Source organism: Petromyzon marinus, chromosome 4 (genome assembly GCF_048934315.1).
Source record: "Petromyzon marinus isolate PM22_M1 ecotype Great Lakes invasive population chromosome 4, UKy_Petmar_22M1.pri1.0, whole genome shotgun sequence".
NCBI lineage: Eukaryota > Metazoa > Chordata > Hyperoartia > Petromyzontiformes > Petromyzontidae > Petromyzon > Petromyzon marinus.
The window spans coordinates 20,480,040-20,488,104 of NC_133670.1; the positions used below are offsets into that span (position 1 = coordinate 20,480,040).

Genomic DNA, 8,065 nt, shown 5'->3' on the forward strand with positions numbered 1-8,065 from the left:
ATTTCCTTTACACGTCAAATCAATCAAGCGATGGGCATTTGGCAAAGTGCATTGCCGACCGATGCTTGGCGCTCCTTCCTGTCTGAGAGCGCATTGTGTTCGGAGGTAAACTAAAACGAAACTTGTAGTTACCAGGTCAATGAGCTATGTAGCTCTTTTTCAGGAGCGACCTGGCCACAAATGATAGCTCAACGAGAAGTGGGCTATCATGTGGGAATGTATTACAGCCAAATACTCTAAACGCATGTTTTTAAATGTGGAGGGAACACCCCGGCGGATCCGGAGAAATATCCACGCGACCATGGGGAGATAGAGACACGCAAACTCCAAATACGCAGGCGTCGGGGGTCGGTAACGAACCCATGATCTGTATACCAGGCGAGCGATGTGTGTACGTAGAACTTCTTTCGCACCGTACGTAGCCAACCGTGCCAATCGGAGGTGCAAAAGGCCGGTACGGCACACGGAAGAGGTGGGGTGGCCAATACCACGCTCGGCCCGGTGACGATGGTTGTTACACATTGCACCAGGTACTCGTTCGAGCACCGAGTGGACCTACGGGGGAGGCACAGGGGACGGTTTCAGGTCATCGTCTCCACCCCCGCGCGTTCGCGCAACCGTGCGATTGATGGTGGGCGACGATCTGGGATGAGCTGGCGAGCACTCCTCTCGAGTTCCGGTTACTTGCTTCGCTAATGCGGCTCGCGCGCCTTACCAGCGGAGTGGCCCCGCGCGTGGCCCGCCATCCCGGCACGTCCAAGGGAATGAACTGGGAGGTGGGGAGGGGTGGGGAGGGGTGGGGTGGTGGTCGAATCGTGTTACGTTCGTTACGTGTAACATCCCCTTCCTGGACGAGCTGCCAAATTCCATAACTATCTTGCTTCGAACGCAACTGCGTGTAACGTTAGCTTAGCGACGTGCAACGTTTTCTGACGGATGGATTGAGCGGTGAGCGACGCACAGGCGTGGGTGGGTGCCAGCGCACATAAAAGCCAGGAATTTTTTTTTTGGTACTTACCGCGGGGCAATTGGCAGATTCACACCGAATGCCATCAAACGGTTGGAGGCAGAGCGGACGGGGTTTGATGTTGGAAGTGGCTACGGTGCCTGGGTGTCGAGCCTCGGGGGTCCATGCGGGCGTGGGTGCTAAGGAGACCCCCCCCCCCCACCGAGCGATTTCCGTCTCCCCCCCCCCCACCCCCTCTTGTTTCACGGCGCTGCGGCTTCAAAGCCCGAAATCGAGAGAGGGCCCCGCTACCTACGAACGCGTGAAAGGAAAGCGGCAATCAATTCCATTCGCGCTAAGTGGCCAACAAGGCGTGCAGTTTATTTAGCGTTTTGTCTTTCAAACTCGCTTCCTGCTGAGGCTCGACTGAAGTGAGGAGGATGAGGGGGCGGGGGGCGGTGGGGGAAGAGGGGGAAGGGGGGGACGGTGATGGTTGGGGGGGGGGGTTGATCAACCCGCTTCAAACGATAATTGGCCCCGCGGTGTCTCTCGCGCGCGCTCACAGCCGCCGTCCCTTGATGTCCGTGGGTGCCCCCCCCCACTCCACCCCCCCCTCCCTCCCACCCCCGTGGGGAGGAGGGGCGGGGCTGTGGGGAGACTCGAGACCCCGGCCGCTGCGTTCGGATGCCGTGCAAATCCACGACCTCGTGTCGAGGCTGCCCCCTTGGCCTGGCGCTCGCTCTGCTCACATCCATGCCCCGCGTGGTGCTTGGGCGCTGTTGTCGCCATCGAGGAGGAGGGATGGAGCCGCACGGCCGCGTGGGCGACTCCGCCACAGCACCGGGCCGCGTTTACAACCGAGGGCAGCGGCAGCAGTCAGCTACGAGCGGCAGGAACGCGCGCTGCTGTTTTAATTATTTTTTAATGAGCCGCGTTTCTGACTGATGCCGCATCGGCCCTAATTGATTTATTTGCGCAGCTCACCCCGGAGATAATGGATCTGCGGTGTCGGGGTGCATGCATGTGCGGCGGGGAGGAGTGGGGAGGTGATTGGGGGAGGTGGTGGGGGGGGGAGAGGTTGCTTTGAGATGGAAGGTGTTGGGGAGGAGAGAGGGGAAGATGCAAGGAGGTGTGGGGGAGGAAGGCGGCTGTGCGGGAGGGCGAAGGGTGGCGGGGGGTGGGGGAGAATCGTGTGGAGAGATGCAGGGAGATGCGAGGGGAGGAGTGAAGAGGCGAGTCGCTGTGGTGAGGTGCGAAGAGCAACAGAGAGAGAGGAGTGGGGGAGGTGCGGGGGAGGAGGAGCGGGAAGTAGCGAGGATGTGCGGCACAGCTCCACCGCGCGGGGGACACCACGAGGCTCCGCTTTTGATGTCGCTTACCGTGGTGACCAGGAAGGAGGCGACGAGGGGGGCGGTGAGGGGGGGGTCACACCCCGTCAGTGTAAATCTCCGCGGTTGGGGGGGGGGGGGGGCTGAAGTTGAGGTTCCGAATATTCGAGGTCAAGTGGTGTCGACCGTGTAACTGCCGCGTCGTCTGGCACAGGGAAGGAGGCGATGGCGAGGCGTGATGGTGGCGGCGGTGGCTGCATCAACGGCGGCATTGTCCACGACGGCCTCTTTCACTTGACGAGTGGCTCACGGGGTGCGGTGGTTGTCAGTGTGGAGTGGGGGGCACTGCTGTTCGTAATGGAACACCCCCCCCCCTTCCCCTCCAAAATAAGCTCCCATTGAATCAACGACGTTAGGATCCATGCTGCTCGTTTGATCGTTGGTATACCCTGCTGCAGCCTCAAGCAGAATGATTCCTGCTTCAGCTAAAATCGGTGTGGTGCTTGCGACACGTCGAGTCGCGAGGATCCCAGCTGCGGACTAGATCATCAGCGTCCCTGCTGCAGGCTGCCATTGTATTTGCTGCAGGCTCGTGATGGCTGCTGCTGCTGGTACTATTAAGCAACTATTAAAGCTATAAAATATTTTTTTTTATTTTATTTTACCAGGTAGGGCCCACTGAGCTACGTAGTTCTTTTTCAGAAGCGACCCGGCCACAAATGATAGCTCAACGAAGTGGCTCATCACGTGGACATTTATAGCAAGTAAATACTCTTAAACGCACGTCGATTCTAAATGTCGAGGGAAAAAACGGAGGACCCGGAGAAACATGCACGCGAAAACGGGGAGAACACGCAAAAATCCAAATGTACATGGGGCGTCAGAGTTGAGATTGAAACCCACGACCTCCTGTATACCAGGCGAGGGAGATAACATCTCGCCACCGTGTTGCTGCTGCTGCAGGTTGAGTGATCGCGGGCAGTAGCTGCTGCAGACAGTCGCGTCGCTAATGAGGCTGGGAGTCTCCGCGCCACGTGTCGACGCGCCGGGTGAGACGCGGCCACGTCGGAGCCCCCCCCCCCCGTCACGCCGTCAGCCTGAGCCCAATAAGAGCCCGGCTCAGTGTCAAGCGGAGCCTCCAAAGAGGCGGCTCAGCGTCGAGTCACGAGATCCAGCTGATGTGGTTGCCGGATTGCGGCTTAAGGTCCTAGAATGTTTTCTATTTGTGTCGAACCACGATAAGCCGCGGCTTCATTTTCTCCCTGAAATTTTCCCGGGTCGCTGGTTGACTGGCTGGCGTCGGAGGCACGGGTTTTGTAGTAGCCACGGACCTGGCGAGAGATGTATACTGGATTTTGTGTGCCGGGGTTGCTGAACGATTTCCCGGATAGGATGCGGGCGAATGTAAGCCCTGACGATATGGCCACAGTCATACGGCTGATATTTCTCAATTCCCCGTGGTCATGTTAACGGAAGTAATGCATATATTACAAATACAAAATTACGTAAATTTGAGCATGTGTCGAGGTTACAGGGTCATGCAATTGCGCGCGTGCTTCACGGCTGCGGTGTTGGTATTTATCTCGTCGCGTATTCGGTGAGCGAAGCTCGGCACGTGAAGAGCCCCTTCTCGCTCGCAAGCCCTGCGCCGATGTGTGTTTGGGGGTTCATTTTTTCATCCAAACCCTGCCAGAGGGCAACCCGGCGCGCGCAAAGAGCACAATCTGCGATGTTGACGTGCGGGCGAAGAAATCAAAGTCGTTGCAAAAAGAAAAATGCATTATTGCCACGGTATTGCATTACGCGTTATTAATTAGTTCTGTGCGCCTGAAGGCGCGCGCGCGCGTGCCCACGTGGTGCCCGCCTGCCCCGTGTTTCGAGGCGGCGGTCTGGACAAATGCCAGGCGAAGGAAGCGAGCAGGGAGCGGTGTTGACCACAAACAATGCACGCGCTCAGAGTGCGGCTCGGTGGCTTCTACGGGGCAAGGAGGTTGCGTGGTTCGCCTCTCAGTTGAAGGGGTTGGGTGTGTTGTGTGTGTGTCTCAGAGTGTGTGTGTGTGTGTCGGTTGTGTGTCATTGTGTGTACCGGTCGCAGAAATGTCATAGTGTGTGTGTGTGTGTTTTGTATCTGTCTCAGCGGTGTGTGTCTCAGCGGTGTGTCTCAGCGGTGTGTCTCAGTGGTGTGTGTCTCAGCGATGTGTCTCAGTGGTGTGTGTCTCAGTGGTGTGTCTCAGTGGTGTGTCTCAGTGGTGTGTGTCTCAGTGGTGTGTCTCAGTGGTGTGTCTCAGCGGTGTGTCTCAGTGGTATGTCTCAGTGGTGTGTGTCTCAGTGGTGTGTCTCAGTGGTGTGTCTCAGCGGTGTGTCTCAGCGGTGTGTCTCAGCGGTCTGTCTCAGTGGTGTGTGTCTCAGTGGTGTGTGTCTCAGTGGTGTGTGTCTCAGTGGTGTGTCTCAGTGGTCTGTCTCAGTGGTGTGTGTCTCAGCGGTGTGTCTCAGTGGTGTGTCTCAGTGGTGTGTCTCAGTGGTGTGTCTCAGCGGTGTGTGTCTCAGTGGTGTGTGTCTCAGGGTGTGTGTCTCAGTGGTGTGTGTCAGTGGTGTGTGTCTCAGCGGTGTGTGTCTCAGTGGTCTGTCTCAGTGGTGTGTGTCAGTGGTGTGTGTCTCAGTGGTGTGTCTCAGCAGTCTGTCTCAGCGGTGTGTCTCAGCAGTCTGTCTCAGCGGTGTGTCTCAGCGGTGTGTGTCTGGAGGCCTCTCCGCGGCCTCCGCGGGGACCCATCACTCATCGCGCGGCGCTCATTACGACGCAACATCGACTAAAAAGACGACAAAACACAGAAGTCTTACAACAAAAACCGACAATATTTCATCACACATCGTGCGTGTTATAGCCTCCTTTAAGGCCCATTTCTGGCTCCGCGGACATTTTTACAACTCGCCCGGACGTAAGCATTTGTTAGCGAGGCGTTGTTGGCACGTCGCTCCTTTTTTGAGTTGTGTTTTTTTATTTTCTACTTACGCCATAAAAAATACGACCGAGACACCCGGTGTTATTGGAGGGCACCCCGGTCAACAATCCCTCGCTGTCGCGTTATTGAGACCCTTGCGCGTGCTCGGGTCGAGTAAAACAAAGACGACGACGATGGCGGCAACAAAGACAATGGGATACGCGCCCGATCTCACCGTCACATCGAGCAAGCGAGGCTTGATGGAGTCGTGGAGAGACGGCGCTTTGATTGGGTGACCACTGCCGCGCATTCCCGCCGTCCATTGTTGTGCTGCGGAGAAAAATTCACGCGACCACGGGGAGAGAGGAGACACGCAAACTCCAAATACATATACAGCAGCAGCAGTAGGCGTCAGGGTCGAACCCACGACCTCCTGTATACCGGGCGAGGTAAATAACAGCTGGCCCACCGTGGCGCGCCCGAGTTTGGTGAAGTTTTGGGTCCCTGCCTGTCACAGTTCGAGGCCTCGAGCCCAAAACGTAGCCTTCACGTCGTATCCTGTGGAAAACACGATTTCCCCTTCGACTGCCCCCCTTGCAGCCATTGTTACGTTCCATGCAATACGCATTTATGTCTTGACCTTTGAGACAATGCCGAAACAATATAAAATACGAGTGTGATGAGATTCCGTTCGGATCCGACAATGCCGTGTATCTGAATTACACAAACGCGTAAATGATGTCAAGCACAGTATTGTTAGGTTGTGTATTAATAAGTTAGAAATTCACAAATTTCCGCTGCCGAGTGAGTGATGGTGAGAAAGCACAACTTTTGGGAACTATCTATTGTGTGTATTTCCAAAATAATATCTCCAACATGTTCCACGCCAGGGGTCATCAAAGTCCATGGAGCATGTATCAAGAAAATAATTAAAACGTCATTAGATCTCCTTTGCCAGTACCAAAATATCATGATAGGTATTTCCCCCTTTTTTCTGGCAACAAAACTGAAACCTTTTTCAAACAAAAAACACACTCTGTGGACCAATCAGTTTCAAGGATAATGCATATATTTTCAGTGTGTTTTTTGTTTGCATTTTGACCACAAGTATTGTGGTTAATGCACACATGATTCCTTGTAAAAAAAGGTTTCAATTTTGTTGCCAGAAAAAAGGGGAAAAACCCTATTGTTATATTTAAAACGATTGTTATATTATTTCTCAATTGCAAAAAATAAAAAAACCTTGTAAACTAACAATGATAGGTGAGTCTGAATGCAGAGATAGATGGTGCGTCTAAAGATGCACGTGTGTGTTCTACGGCTCTTAATTATAAACCTATGAAACATCGGGACAGTGTCTCCGCCAACGTCAATCTGATCCCCGCCATAGGAACGTAGAGTTTTCACCACGGGCTCAGGGCAACGGGCAGGGCAGGGCTGAGCTCGTTTCAATTGTGGGGTGGGGGACAATCGCTGACTTCTGCCCTCGTTTGTCGGTGTTGAGGTCGTGCGGTGCGAGTCAAACAGGGGCCGCTGCGTTGAGTAGGTGGAAGGTAGTGAGTGGTACGTTCCAATGTTGTCTTTCTTTCGCACCGCACGCAGCCAACCGTGATATAAACTAAACTTATACATTTTATTTTAGCAGGTAAGGCCGACTGAGCTATATAACTCTTTTTCAGAAGCGACCCGGCCACAAATGATAGCTCAACCAAGTGGATTATCACGTGGAAATGTATCGCAGCCGACTCCTCTAAACGCGCGTTCAACCTAAATGTGGATGCGAAAACCCATAGGACCCGGAGAAAAATCCACGCGACCACGGGGAGAGAGACATGCAGCAAGCGTCAGGATTCGGATCGAACCCGCGGCCTCCTGTCTACCAGGCGAGGTAGTTACCATCTCGCCACCGTGGTGGGGGAAGGACAACACACAACACACAAAAAGCAGTTCGAACGAAATGGGTTTTCGATCTGTTAAAGTGGTGGTGGCGGCTGTGCAGATGGTGGTGCTAGTGGCGGTGGTGATGGTGGCGGATGCGGCTGTCACCATCATTGACGATGGTGCAGGTGCTGTCGGTACGACCGGACCCCTGTCTCGGTACGGCCGCGTCCCTGGCTGTCCGTGCGCCTGACACCGGGATCCGGCGGGGGGCCACAGCCGCGCCTCCACAATGAGGCCGGCGCCTCTGGCTCGCGCTAATGAAGTCTCCGGGGAGCAGCGGGGCTGAAGGGCCTACTGCTCCTCACACCCTCTCCTCCCTCTCATCTCCCCTCCCTCTCTCTCTCTAATCTCCTCTCTCCCTCTCCTCTGCCCTCCCTCTCCTTCTCATCTCCCCTCTCATCTCTTCTCCCTCTCATCTCCCCTCCCTCTCATCTCCCCTCTCCCTCTCTCATCTCCCCTCTCACCGCTCCTCTCTCTCCATCCTCTCATATCGTCGCCTCCGCACGCAGCCACGCGCCCCTCTTCGTCGGTCGTCAGCACCATGGACAGAGACAAGCCTCGTCTAAGACGGACAGCCAGATCGACATGCAGGCCTCGTGTGCAGAGATGGATTCGTCTGATCGATATAGACAACCTTGCTCAGGCAGTAGTGATTTACACAGTGCCCCCTGCCAAGACAAACAGATCCAGTCTGAGCTACAAAGATATACAGCTTAGAGAGACAACGACAAACATCTTACCTATAGCCTTAACAGACTGTTGGGGCAAGCACTGTTAGCGAGCACCTAATAAAGCCAGCGCGGGTACTCATTCGAGGCTGAGTCGACCTAGGAGAGGCCCAGGACCCCGTTCGGGTAATCGTCACTGGTTTTAGCCGTGAGCGGGAAATCGCACGCGGGGTTCATAGCGCA

The 8,065-nt window shown here is 55.1% G+C and overlaps 1 long non-coding RNA gene across 1 annotated transcript in view; it reads right to left on the reverse strand.

The window, feature by feature from the left end:
- The window catches only part of LOC116938503 (uncharacterized), a 52,155-nt gene extending 44,562 nt beyond the window's left edge, over nt 1-7,593 (reverse strand). Inside the window, exon 1 of the long non-coding RNA XR_012932817.1 lies at nt 5,449-7,593. This is a non-coding gene — a long non-coding RNA (uncharacterized LOC116938503). The remainder of the gene's footprint in view (nt 1-5,448) is intronic.
- Between the last annotated feature and the right edge of the window lie 472 nt (nt 7,594-8,065).